A 15,740-nucleotide genomic window follows, 5' to 3' on the forward strand; every position below is an offset into this window, starting at 1 on the left:
TAGCGTTTGGACATAGATTGAGTTGAAATTTGAAAAAATAATTTTTGAAGTAGTTTTGAAAAATAATTTTTGGAAGTTGAAATTATGTTTGGACATGCATTTTATTTGAAAAAAATTAAAGTTTTGTGAGTAGGAACTTGATTTTCACCCAAAATCTACCATAAACTAGATTTTGAAAACTTGAAAAATATTTTCAGAAATTTTTCAAAAACAGATCACTAATCTATGGACAAACAATATTTTCAAAAAAATTTGAAAAAAACTTGCCAACATATATGGCCAAACGGGGGCTTATTGTTAAATTTAGCTGAAAATCTGAAAACGAAAAATAGTAAAAGGAAATCTCATTCGAAAGTGCAATCTTGCAGTTTTCGGTTTTTTTTTTATCTATTTTTGAAGTCTAATGCAGCTTGAGGTATAATTTTTTGTGCTTGGTGTAGTTTTTTGTGCAGCAATTTGTGGAATTTTTATGGAACTTTGTTGGCGAAATCTTATTGCTAGTACATTTTAAATTTAACAATCATATTGTGATAAATAACTAATGAAGATCAAGTTGCTCATTTTTCAAAAGCTTCAAAAACCAAACCCCTCACCATGAATCAAGTATATCTTATAAACTAAATACTAGTAGTAGTAGATATTGGATGTTTTCGATAAAAAAGTAATTGGGATAGATAAAACACAGAATAAAAATTTGAAGTTTGTTCATCAATTAACATTGAGAATCCCCGAAATTATTTTCTTCTTTATGGAAATGTCGATGGACCCACTATTGGTGTTGATCCCGTTCAATTCGCACGCAACATTAGACTTGCAATCGATGATGTGCCATATTAGTTATTAAGAAATTATTTCTTAATAAACAGAATAAAAATTTGAAGTTTGTTCATCAATTAACATTGAGAATCCCCGAAATTATTTTCTTCTTTATGGAAATGTCGATGGACCTACTATTGGTGTTGATCCCGTTCAATACGCACGCAACATTAGACTTGCAATTAATTGATGTTGTGCCATATTAGTTATTAAGAAATTATTTCACTTGCAATTGATGTTGTGCCATATTAGTTATTAAGAAATTATTTCAACTCGTCTCACATTCACCCGCACAGCATAGCCTTAAAACCACATTGCCCCGCCATTTACTTAAACTCGCACCGCCACGCACCCCATCGCTCCATATAAAGCTTGTGCTTTAAAGTTATGATATTGCCAGAATTCGGTTAAACATGCATTACCTATGTGGGAATTAACTTTTTCTAATCTCTCCAATCAAAAATTGATTATCTTATGCAAAGTTTATCATGAGGTTAATTCTCCTAGTCCTTTTAACAAAACAGCCCCTTAGTTAAGGTTTAGAAAAAAATGTTCTGAAGTTGTGATGCTGCACTAATCTGCTTTTGAGTGTTTATCAATAATTTTTTCAACGTTCTAAAATATATTTTGGATAAATATCAGTAACCTAAAATCTAATTGGAGAACAATAACAACGACCCAGTATAATCCCACAAGTGGGGTCTGGGGAGGGTAATATGTACGCAGACCTTACCCCTACCCCGAAGAGTAGAGAGGCTGTTTTCAGGAGACCCTCGGCTCAAAAAAGCAATAGGAGATGATATATTAGTACCATAAAAATGCGTAATAAAAATAACAACAATATATAAGAGATATGAAATACAGAATACGAAATACGAAATACGAAATAGATGGCTGGTATAGTACAACTAGAAGGTAAAGTACTGCATCAATAGACGACCAATGTCATTCCTAGTCTAACTCCTAACTGGATAGTCTCACTCTATTGTGCTGTAGAAATATTCACACTCTCCCCTAACCTTCAACCTTAATGTTCGACCTCCATAATTCCCTATCAAGGGTCATGTCCTCAGTAATCCTAAGTCGCGCCATGTCCTGTCTGATCACCTCTCCCCAATACTTCTTAGGTCTTCCTCTACCTCTCCGCGTGCCCACTACAGCCAGTCGCTCACACCTCCTCACCGGTGCATCAGTGCTCCTCCTCTGAATGTGCCCGAACCATCTGAGTCTTACTTCCCGCATCTTGTCCTCCATGGGGGCCACACCCACCTTCTCTCGAATATCTTCATTCCTAATCTTATCCATCCTTGTATGCCCGCACATCCACCTCAACATCCTCATCTCTGCTACTTTCATCTTCTGGATGTGTGAGTTCTTTACCGGCCAACATTCAGTTCCATATAACATGGCAGGCCTAACCACTGCTCTATAAAACTTACCTTTTAGTAACGGTGGCACTTTCTTGTCACACAAGACTCCCGACGCTAACCTCCACTTCATCCACCCCACCCCTATACGGTGTGTGACATCCTCGTCAATCTCCCCGATCCCCTGAATAACCGATCCAAGGTACTTGAAACTACCTCTCTTGGGAATGACTTGAGAGTCAAGCCTCACTTCAACTCCCGCTTCCGTCGGCTCAACTCCAAATTTGCACTCGAGGTATTCCGTCTTCGTCCTACTCAACTTGAAACCTTTAGACTCAAGAGCATGTCTCCAAATCTCTAGCCTCTCGTTGACGCCGCCTCTTGTCTCGTCAATTAGAATAATGTCATCAGCAAATAGCATGCACCATGGAACCTCCCCTTGAATATGATGAGTCAGTGCATCCATCACCAGGGCAAATAGGAATGGGCTGAGCGCAGACCCTTGGTGCAACCCCGTAATAACTGGAAAGTGTTCAGAGTCGCCTCCTACTGTCCTAACCCGAGTCTTAGCTCCATCATACATGTCTTCTTGTCAAAGGCTCACAACCTCTTGATGACAAAGGCACAGGGTTAAATAGGTTAAAACATCCAAAATTTTCTACTGGAGATGCAGCAAAATTCCTTTCCAGCCAATATAATTGTTCCCTTCTAATATAATTACCTTTTCTACTAGAAGGTACTACACGAGGAGAACTGCATTGATACAACCATCGTTTTCGGGATTATTTGCATTCAACCATCCAATAAAATGAACAACAACAACGACCCAGTATAATCTCACAAGTGGGGTCTGGGGAGGGTAATATGTACGCAGACCTTACCCCTACCCCGAAGGGTAGAGAGGCTGTTTCCAGGAGACCCTCGGCTCAAAAAAGCAACAGGAGCCGATATATTAGTACCATAAAAATGCATAATAAAATAACAGCAATATAAGAGATATGAAATACAGAATACGAAATACGAAATAGATGGCTGGTATAGTAAAACTAGCAGGTAAAGCCCTGCATCAATAGACGACCAATGACATTCTTAGTCTAACTCCTAACTGGCTAGTCTCACTCTATTGTGCTGTAGAAATATTCACAACTTTCCCCTAACCTACAACCTTAATGCTCGACCTCCATAATTCCCTGTCAAGGGCCATGTCCTCAGTAATCCTAAGTCGCGCCATGTCCTGTCTGATCACCTCTCCCCAATACTTCTTAGGTCGCCCTCTACGGTATCTCGTACACATTCCGACGATTGGACGAGCAAATAAGTCAACTTCAAAGTGGATTTGTTGTGCGAAGAGTGCGTTATGACCCGTGGTCGCCTTTCCCAGCAGGAGTGACAAGACCAAGTTCACTGAGAAACCCTGCTCCGAGAAAGGTGGCTTTTGTAACCATTCTCTTCTACTGCTTTGCTGCAAAGACAAGTACAAATCAAAATAGTCAAAAGTCACTCTTGCTTATACCAAAGACAACAATTAAAGCAACAAAGGACAAGTGTGAGGAGCTGAAATCAAGAACCTGGACATGGCTAAGAACCCGTGTAAGCACTCCAAGCTTTGCAAGAGGCACATTCTGGGGTATGTAGGTCACACCAATCTGGACCAAAGCTCAACTTCCATATAAAAAGGATGGGATATTATTGGCCAACGATGGTAAAAGATTGCTTGGACTATGCTTGAAGATGCAAGGCTTGTCAGTTCCATGCGAATTTTATTCATCAACCTCCTAAAGTGTTGCACCCGACTGTTGCATCCTGGCCATTTGACGCTTGGGGATTGGATGTTGTTGGACCACTGTCAAAGTCCTCTGGTGGGCACCTATACATCTTGGCTGCAACCGACTACTTCTCAAAATGGGCTGAAGTTGTTGCTCTTAAGGAAGTAAAGAAGCAAAATATTGCAAGTTTCATCCGAGTAAACATTATTTATCGCTTTGGCATTCCTCGTTATAATAACGGATAACAAAAAGCCATTCGATAATAGGTTGATAAACAAGATTTGTGATCTTTTTGGCTTCAAGCAACGTAACTCTTCGATGTATAATGTTGCTACCAATGGTCTAGCTGGGACATTCAACAAAACTCTATGCAACTTGTTAAAGAAAGTCATCTCCAAATCCAAACGAGATTGGAATGACCGTATGGAAGAAGCCTTATGGGCATATAGGATGACTCACCGCACGCCAACACAAAAGACTCCTTATTCACTCATTTATGGAGTTGAAGTCGTCTTGCCACTCGAGCGTCAAATACCTTCATTACGACTGGCTATTCAAGAAGGGATCACTGATGAAGAAATGCTCAACTTCGATTCGCAGAGTTGGAGGCTCTTGAGAAGAGGTATAGAGTCTTGAATGTTATCAAACTCGATTGTCTCGCGCCTTCAATAAAAGAGTTCCCCTGAGATCCTTTCAAGTAGGAGATCAAGTCTTTGCCGTACGAAGACCCATAATTACTTACCATAAATCTATAAGTTCACTTCAAAATGGGATGGGTCATATGTCGTACAAGAAGCTTACTCAAGTGGGGCTTACAAGTTGATTGATGCAGATGGCATGAGAATCAACCCTATAAATGGCAAGTTTTTAAAGAAGTATTATCCTTGAAGTTGCAACGCTCCTTGACGCATGAGCCTAAACTGCATGTTGCTATACTCCAGGCCCGCATGAGTCTAAATTGTGTACGGCCCCCAACACAAAAAAAGAGTCCGCTCGGTTGAAAACTTCGAAAGAGGCGGCCTAGGCAAAAGTTAGGACATAAAAAGAATTAAAAAAAATCACTTAGTCTGAGCTACGGTATGACTTGATCCTCTTCACTGAGGTACGTAGGCAGCTTAGAGTTTCATTCTAAGTTCAGTCGCATAAGTTCAAAAGATACATATTGCCCTAATTGTTGTTCGAATGAAGTATGAAAGAATGTAAGATCAAGCTGAAATGCAATCCTCTTGTTGAACTTTGATCTCATTTGATTTAAAGGGGGCAACCCTCCATGGTAAATTGATATCTTCAATGGGCCGATTTTAGGAGGATGTTAAATATTTGCACTAAGGTCTAGGGATTCTCTATGTCTTCAGGTTCGCCAAACCTTCATGTTTGTTGGTCTCCAAGTCCTCCCTCTGCCTTAAAAAAGCGGGGAAGAGAAGAGAGGCGTCAAAAGGAAACACAAGTATAAGGAAAAAGATTGCTTGACACAAAGTTTCAAATTCAGTATGACTTGAACCCAAGATATTTGTGAGAATATATCTATTAAATTTCGATTGATATCAAGTAAGACATCTTTCGATCTCGAGGCTTCCATACCAAGATATAAAAGTTTTGGTGAAGTCGCGCAATCTGAAATTGTCAGCGTGTCAGAATTTTACGTTGACTTTGGAATATTATCTGAAACTAGCCTTAAGGTATTAAATTTTTTATTTCATATATGATTTAAATTTTGACTTTTGGTTTCTGAAAAATCAAACGGTTCGTAATTTCGATGTTTCACACCAAGATATAATTTTTTTTGGTGAGATTGCGCAAATCTGGAATTGATAGCGTGGTGCAATATAAAATTGAATTCAAAATATTATTTGGGACGATGAAGTTGTTTGATTGAGAATTTTGGATATGTTCTAGATCTTGAAGTCCAATTTTCAATAAATCAAACGATTCGTAATTTCGACGTACCTACACCAAGATATAATTTTGTTGGTGAAACCGTGTAAATCTGAAATTGATAGCATAGTGCAATATAAAGTTTATTTCAAAATATTATCTGAGACGATTCTAAAGTTGTTTGATTGAGAGCTTTAGATATGTTCTAGATTTTTAAGTTTAGTTTTCAAAAAATCAAACGGTTTGCGATTTTGACATTTCTACACCAAGATATGAATTTTTAGGTGAGATTGTGCAAATCTGGAATTTTCAACATGGTGGAATGTCGCATAATTTTCAGCTTTACGCGCTTGTAACAAAAGATTCATATCATATCATGGGAGAGTTCAAATAATGAATCGTTTGATTTCTCGAAAACTAGACTTCAAAATCTAAGACATATCCAAAATTTGGAACCAAACATTTTGAGAATCGTCGCAAGTAAAATTTTGAAACCAAGACCAACAAATTTGAAGATTTGACGGACTTTAAAATTTGGTGGACTTTGATGCTTCAACTTGAAGACTTTGCAGATTTCAACTTGAAGACCAACAAACTTGAAGATTTGACGGACTTGAAAATTTGGTGAACTTTGATGCTTCAACTTGAAGAGCAGTGGACGTTTAAACTTCAACTTGAAAAATTAGCAGACTTGAAGATTTCAGCTTTAAAACCTGTTGGGCCTAAATAATTCAACTTGAAGATCGAAAAATTTGAGGGCTTCAATTTGAAAACTGACAAACATGAAGTCTTCAACTTTGAGACTTGGAGGGCTAAAATATTTCAACTTTTCTTTTGCTCTACATTGTCCGACTTTTATCTTAGTCAAATTGAAATCTGCAAAGTCCACCAAGTCTTCAAGTTGAAACTTTCTAACTTTCTAATCTTAAGGTGGACATTTAAGTCTCTTTGCATCTTAAGTTGGACTCTCCGTGGGTTTGTCTTTAAAAGGAACTATAACTCTCCAATCTTAAGGCGGACATTTAAGTCCCTTTGCACCTTAAGTTGGTCTCTTTATAGATTTGCTCGTCTATATAGTAATGTGGATTTGATTCGCCCGTCTATATGGTGATGTGGGTTTGACCGTCTATATGGTGATGTGGATTTATTCGTCTATATGGTAATGTGAATTTATCCGTCTATATATTGATGCGGATTTGTCCGTCTATATGGTGATGGGGATTTGTCCATCTATATGTTGATATGGATTATCCGTCTATATGTTGATGTGGATTTGTCCGTCTATATGTTGATGTGGATTTATTCGTCTATATGGTGATAGGGATTTGTCCGTCTATATATTGGTATGGACTTATCCCCCTATATGTTTATGTGAATTTGTCCGTCTATATGTTGCAAGGGATTTGGCCTTCTATATGTTGTTGCAGATATGATCATCTATATATCGTGATGAATTTATCCTTATATGGGAAGTCATGGAGTTGCCCGTCAACTTAGCACTCAACTACTTTTCTTTTCTTGACCAACAAAAAAGATAAAGGAAGAAAAGCACAAGAAAAGAAGAAGAAGTTACCTTCGCGTCAATGCTTCCGAGTCCACAAAACTAGACTCTAAGTGATTTGTGAATACTGCAAATTGATGCTCAACAATTACAAGCACATGGGTTTATATAGGTTTATAAAAGATTGCATGGAAGATTTATTCTCGATGTGGGATCACCTGTTAAGACGGCTGCATTAATTAGATATCAACATGGACTCGGTAGTAGTCTCCAAGAAGGAATCAAATACAGTATGCATTATCATCTCAAAGGGGAATTTGAATCAAAACCACTTAAAAGTCTTATACGTCTAAGCTTCGGTCATGTTAAAAGTATAGCCAAACTACTTGCCAACTGACTTTATTGCATCACATGGAACAATAAAAAGGCACATATGAATTCAAGATTATTATCATTGGAAATAACTTTCATCTGTAGGAAAGAATTAAGGAAAATGCTGGAGAAGTCCATTTAGCTCACGTGTACTATTAAAAATATAGTGCTTTTATTTCCTTTCATGTGAAAGTGATCATCGAGTGGTGATTTGGAATTTTAAGTTATCTTAAATACGGCTAGAGTCAAGGATCTTCCGGAAACAACCTCTCTATCAGGGGCGGAGCCATAGTGCTGTTTGTGGGTTCGGCAAAACCCAATAGTTTTTGTTCAAAACCTCTATTTATATTAAGAAATTCGATGAATACGTACAAATTATTAATTTAGAATTCAGTAACTTAAAAAGATTATAATCTCGAACCCATAAGGTTCAAATCTTAGCTCCGCCTCTGCACTCTACCCCCTTCGGGATAGTGATAAGGTTTACGTGCATTTTACCCTCCCCAGACCTCACTGAGTAGAATTTTACTGGGTTGTTGTTGTTGTTAAAGATGGCTAGGATTAAGAAGCTCCCTACATATTTTGGTAGTAACAGAAATTCTACCAAAAATATATTGCAAATGATACAAATCAAGTTAGCATGACTTTATATAGACAAGCAATTGAAGTCAAAGCTGGACTAGCTAATTTGGAAAAGATTGGTACGTGATCAGGTTTCAAAAACGTGCTAATCTCGTCATATTACTTCAAGTCTAATCCCTAGATTTCACGCTTCGACGAGTTTTGAAGCAGGAGACATTTATAAACATATAAATTTTATTGGAATTAGATTCGTAAAATAATTGGGATTATATTTAAATTCGAGGTATATTGGTCCAAATAAATATTATGGGCTAATATAATTAAATTAATTATATAAGTCCAATATATATGGAATAAATAAGTCTTAAACCATTGGGTTAGCCCATTTAATTGGGCTAAAGTGATGAGCCCACTTCATTAAGCCCAAGATGACATCTTCCTAGAGGCCCAGTTTGGTGCCACATGTCAAATGACGTGGCGCGCCATGTCAAACAGAAGAGCCAATAGTGTCACGCCCCGAACTTGGCCCTGGACATAACACGGCACTCGGTGCCTGACTACATGTGACCGAGCGAACCAACTAGCTGACTGAATCAATATGTGATATCATAACATACTGATATACTTAAAGTCTAAATGATATAAATCAAAGTGCGGAAATACTAATTCAATTCTAGAATATATTTGTAGCCCACATGGCTTAATATGAAAAGCATGCGACTCTGTCTAGCTGTTACTCTAGTCTTTGAAGCCTCTATTTGAGTACTAAAAACACTGACTGTATGTGAATACTGAAGACTGCAGTAATGATAATGCCCCGAAAGGACTGGGGATCACCAAATAGCTGGTACGAGAATCCTAGCGCTCTGAATCGTTAACCTGTAAATCATTACCTGCATCGTGAGATGCAAGCCCCGGGCAAAAGGAACGTCCGTACATTTGAATTGCACCGGTATGTAAGACAACTGAAAGAAAGAATTATAAATGCTGAAACTGAAACTAAGCTGATAACTAAGAATTGATAATTGATACTGAAATGATAACTATTGAAATAGAAACTGAAACGATAACTGATAGCTGATAACTGATAACTGAACTGATAACTGATAAATGAAATGATAACTGAACCGATAACTGATAATTGATTACTAAAATGATAACTGATAACTGATAACTGAACTGATAACTGGTAATTGAAATGATAACTGATAACTGAAATGAACAAAGGAAGTAAGGATATGAATACTCCCTCTTCTGAATGATGAACAACCTGTTTATCTGAAAAAATAAACTGCGGCCTCAAGCCCAATAAATATATGTGCACAATTGTGGCTTCGGGCCCAAGTATACGTATACATAACTGCGACCTCAGGTCCAAAATGCATAAAGCATAAACAGCCTCAGGCCCAAAGATGCATAAAGCATTAACTGTGGCCTCAGGCCCAAATACAAATGTTCGACATTCAGGGATTTAAAATTAGGAATTGAGAATCATACTGCAATACATAATAGTGAAATACTGAATTCCGTTGAGTTACATTATACTAGAATATTGGATCACACTGAGTTATATTATACTGAAATACTGAATCATACTAAGTTACATAATACTGGAATACTGAATAGGACTAGAATGAGACATGTATTCTTGAATTGGTTGTGAACACTAAAACTTCAACTCTTTATGACATGCTGAGTAAGCTATAGTGAGACTTAGGGGCATCAAGCCCAAGTCTATATTAAATACGAACTGAGCTCACAACGTTCAGAATGAAAGTCATGAACGAGTTATGAAGCTAGAGAATAGAAGTTCTACAATTATTCAAGGAACTAGGCTTAACTATATTTCTGAGGCAATTGATACGTCATAAAAGAAACGTAGTATAAGGAAAATCATTAAAATTCCCAAACATAGAGAGTTAGCCTCTCATACCTTAACTTCCTGCTCTTGAGCATAATACAACATTCGCCAACCCTTTCAACTTTAATCTATATCAATACAAGTCAAAGGGATTCCAAATTAGTAACAATAGTCATGTTTTGGTCATTTAGGCATTTTATCAAATACTCGGTGGCATAAAGTTTCATAGCCCTTATTAATGGTGTTTCTACACCCAATAACCCATTATTTTGCTCCTAGATAAATTCTAAAGTCTCAAATGATTATAATCAATATTATTCTTTATCACCCATAAGGTATTCAATACCCATAACCAATAATAACCAATCAACAACCCAAACCTATCATCGTTCATACTTTTCTATCAAACCCATCAACTCATATCTCATGAAATAGAGTATATAATCATTAATTCAATGATAGAATCAATTAGTGAGTGAAAATATTACCTTTTCGACGTTCAATCTTCTTGAATTCGAGTTCTAGGGTTTCTTCTCTAAAAATGGTGTCCCAAATCGAATATCTAATAATATGGAGGGTTTACCCATGTTAATAAGATGTTGGGAAATTAAAATTAACTTAGAATCACCATTGGAACTTACCTTGGATGATGGAGGGACCCTTGAGGAGTTAGGTTTTTGAGAGTTTTCCTTCGTAGAGCAAGTTTTTATGTTTTGGGGTTGTGGGGGACGAAATAGGGTTTAAAAAATGACCTCCTACAACTTTCATGCTTTGAGTTTTCCCAAATTCCTTACAAGTTTTCACTAAAACCTGCTGGAATACGAACCTTCTACAAACTTAGTCGATTTTGTCAAATCTTATGCACCTCACTTTCCATCTTGATTTTGAAATAACTATTTTCACCCATAATCATCCCGATGGGACTTCACATGATCAAAATATATCCTTACTACTCCTTTAACTCATTTATACCTAAGCCAAATTTTTTTCGGTGTGTTACATTATCTCCCCCTTGGAATCATTCATCCTCGAATGAAGGTCCTGGCTGCAACTTCTGCTAACTTCGGACCTTAAACGGGTCTGGTAGAAACATGAACTTTCATTAAGACTTGCATACTAAATTGAATGAATACATGATTACTGAACTGTAGAGATACGGAACTGAATGACTACTACATTGACTGGATATTGGTCTGTCATGGATACGTGAATACTGAACTAACATGGATATATGAATATTAAACTTGCACGAATATTTGAGTATTGAAATAACATCAATATCTGAGTACTAAGCTGGCATGAATATCTAAGTATTGGATTGACATGAGTAGTTGAGTATTGAAGTGACTTGAAAATCTGAGTATTGGACTGACATGAGTATCTGAGTACTGAAATGGCATGAGTATCAAAGTACTGAACTGACATGAGTATTTGAGTGCTGGAAACTTGAATGTTATAACATTACACGCGAAATACTGGTTGTACCACCACTAATTCTTGTGGCAACTCCAACTCATAAGCTAATTGACCGATCCTTCGCAAGATTCTATATGGTCCAATATAGTAGGGACTATGCTTTCCCTTCTTCTCAAATCTCATAATGCCTTTCATAGGCGAAACTTTCAAAAATACCCAATCATCAACTTGAAACTCTAGGTCTCCATGCAACACGCTCTTTTGGCGGCTCTGAGTTTTCTTCAAACGCTTTTGAATCAACTTAACTTTCTCTATAGTCTGATAGACCAAATAAGGTCCTAACAACTCCACTTCTCCAACTTCGAACCAACCAATTGGTGATCTACACCTTCCCCCACACATAGCTTCGTACGATGCCATCTTGATACTAGAATGGTAGGTTATTATTAGCAAGGCCAATAAGAGGTATGTGATCATCCTAATTACTTTTAACATCAAGGAAATATCCTCAATTATTTGAACAATGCGCTCTGCCTGGCCATCTTTTTGAGGATGAAAAACCTGTGCCTAATCCTTTCTGAAAGAACTTCTAAAAGTTCATTTTAAACTGATCACCACAGTCCCAAATGACGGACCACGAAATCCCATGTAATTAGACGATTTCCTGAATGTATAACTTGGTATAATCTTCTGTTGAATCTGTAGTCTTTACTGGCAAGAAATGTGTTGATTTGGTAAGTCGATTTACAATCATTCAATAAAATCATGCTTTTAAAATGAGAAAGATAATCTCGTTTATAAATTTCATATTTACCATATCCATACAAAATATGTGTATTATGTGATAAAACACTAGGCTTTCTGCTGCTCGACTATCATTTGCTGACAATTAAGACAATTGGCCGCAAGTCTGCGACGTTCTTTTTCATGTAGTTCATCCAATCAATCTCCTTGGTCATGATGCATATTTGGGGGACCTGGATGGAAATAATACCAGGAATTATAGGCTTCTAACATGATCTTTCCTTTTTAAGTCCATCTATGTCTGGAACACACAATCTTGGTACCTCAAAGTACCATCATCTCCCCCTTATTCGAAAGCCATCATCTTATACTTGTGAATCTCCTCTTTCAGCTACAACAAGTAGGGATCATCAAACTATTTCTCTTTCACTTCGCCTACTAAGGGGGAAGAAGTCATATTCTAGACAACAACTCTGTCATCTTTTAGAGTCCGAAGTCGAACTCCTATCTTGGCTGGTGAACTTCTTTTACTAGAGTTCTCTTATCTACCTCAATCATGAGTTATACTTCCCACACTTTATCTTCTTAAGAACTTCCTGAAAACACTTATAGAATTGTTGTGAGCTAAGTTTTTAACCAGTACTCTGAAGACTAGAGTCTTGTGCAATGGCACTACCCTCGTGATACATAATTGGGCATGATTCTATAGCTTTCTGTGATCATTTTATCATCAATAACTAAACTCGGTGATCATTCTACTCACTTTGTTTTTCTTACACTCGCTAGACATAATCCGTGTGGTAATTATACAATTTTCCCTCAGTACCGAACTGATTTTCTTTTTCATATCCCATGCTACTATTTGAGTTTCAGATCTCCAACTGGACCTACTGAAAATTTTCACATCACCCCTTAGACCACAGGTCTTATACTTGTGTATCCTTCTCTTTTTGCTGGGATCCAAATAACTTTCCTTATTCTCTGCAATTCTTTGCACTCTACGTCAATGACAACTCACCTTCTAACTTACTTTTGAGAAATCTTTCTTACTAGGAAAAAACTAAATTATTCACTTAACGGAAAGCTAATGTATTCGCAACTATCATATACAATCTTAACAATTTAACTCTGCTCACACTGTCAATCCTGGAGAAACCACATTACGATAATTCCTAAAGGCTATTCTTCTATAGTTTGTGCTCTCACTGCTAGCTAATTTTTTTTCCACTGCTACTGTACTTCGAGTTTAACTTAAACACTTTGGGTTCTGACACACGTTCGGTATTTCAAACTGTCATCCACTCACTAGAGTTAACCTGGCTAAGTGAATCAAATTGTATCCCTACTAGCTCTACTGAAAGTGTTATTTCACTGTATCAACTCAAAACTTACTTACTATTCTTTTACTAACCACTTGCTAGCATCATATTTTCTTCTCATGCTTTGAATAACTAAAGTGAAGCATAAGGTTACTCCTAACTTCCCTCATCATCTGACCATATTCTTTTGCCGCACACTATCATTCTTTTCGAACTATGTACATGGATCACACTTAGGGAAATTCATCTGTCTTAAACAAAATTAGAATATGTAACCCCAAACTTTCTATATAGTACAAAATCATATCATACTATAAACATCCCGAGTAATCATTTAGTCACATAAACTAAGGGGGAATTGCCATATCTTTTATCTTACACCAATACCTGCTTCTTATAGTAACTTACTAACGTGGTACTTCTAGTTCTGATTTGAATATATGTGAACAACTTAAAATTATTCCCTGAAATTCACTATTGGTTGCTCTTAGTTCTCATTGCATACATCATATCTTCTAGTCATTTGCATGACTTGTACGAAATTACACTTTGGTAATAACAAACGTTTCTGACTCCTAGGTATTTTACCCTTAGGCTCTTTTCTGTACAAAACTATAGGGACCAATGTTGGGGTCTGACATCCAAACTATCATCATCCAGCTTGTGGCTCCATTTCCAAGAATTAAAAGAAATTGTTCTCTAAGGGAAAAACACATATGAATACACCGCGATACACAACTTGTCCTTCAGAGTATACCATCATCAAATAAATCACTTCATGTACCGTCCGGTGAATCTTCGATCTTAATCCAGACCTAAAATATGCGAAGGCTTCTCTATAATCACTGTTACTTACATTTTCTTTGAGAACCCATATGCATCACTGTATACTCACAAGTCACCAGAAATTCCGATACACAGAAAATCGGATATTTGGTAAACATATAACTGAATACTAGAGTACTGAATAACCATAAACTTGCTAACTGAGAAATACTAAAAGACTGTATAACTGGTAACTAAGGTAAACTGATAACCATAAGACACGATAACTGCTTTTGTACTTTCTGATAAGGTTATGCTTTAATTTGTACTACTATCCATTGCATCCCACTTTTAGCGTTCTCTCAAGTCTCATATTTACCAATCTGTACTCTATAATTATAGCCCAATGGAAATTATCCTCTCTAGGACCTTAGATTTCTCATGGTCGTCGCTTGGGCATCCAGTATGTTTGGAATTCGATAAAAAGAGAAGGTTAACTATTACTCCAAGCTTCATGGCACGATCTAGAGTAGAAAGATATGAGACAATCCTGGATGTCTTGGTAGTTAACCGTTTATATGAGTGGCCGGCACACACATATAAAGGAAACACCACTAGACACGACTTCATAGAATCCCTAGGACTCTTGAATCTCGCTCTGATACCAAGCTTTGTCACACCCCGAGCATGGGCCTGGACGTAACATGACACTCGGTGCCTGACTACATGTGACCGAGCAAACCAATTGGCTGGCTGAATCAACATGTGATATCATAACATACTGATATACTGAAAGTCTAAATGATATAAATCAAAGTGCGGAAATACTAATACAATTATAGAATATATTTGTAGCCCACATGGCTTAGTATGAAAAGCATGCGACTCTGTCTAGCTGTTACTCTAGTCTATGAAGCCTCTATTCGAGTACTGAAAACATTGACTGTATGTGAATACTGAAGACTGTAGTAATGATAATGCTTCGGAAGAATTGGGGATCTACAAATAGCTGGTACGAGAATCCTATCGCTCTGAATCGTCAACCTATAAATCATTACCTGCATCATGAGATGCAGGCCCCGGGCAAAAGGGACGTCAGTACATTTGAATTGCACAGGTATGTAAGACACCTGAAAGAAAGAATTATAAATGCTGAAATTGAAACTAAGCTGATAACTGAGAATTGATAATTGATACTGAAATGATAACTATTGAAATAGAAACTGAAACGATAACTGATAGCTGATAACTAATAAATGAAATGATAGCTGAACCGATAACTGATAATGGATTACTAAAATGATAACTGATAACTGAACTGATAACTGGTAACTGAAATGTTAATGATAACTGAAA

The sequence above is a fragment of the Nicotiana sylvestris genome, chromosome 1 (assembly GCF_000393655.2).
Source record: "Nicotiana sylvestris chromosome 1, ASM39365v2, whole genome shotgun sequence".
NCBI lineage: Eukaryota > Viridiplantae > Streptophyta > Magnoliopsida > Solanales > Solanaceae > Nicotiana > Nicotiana sylvestris.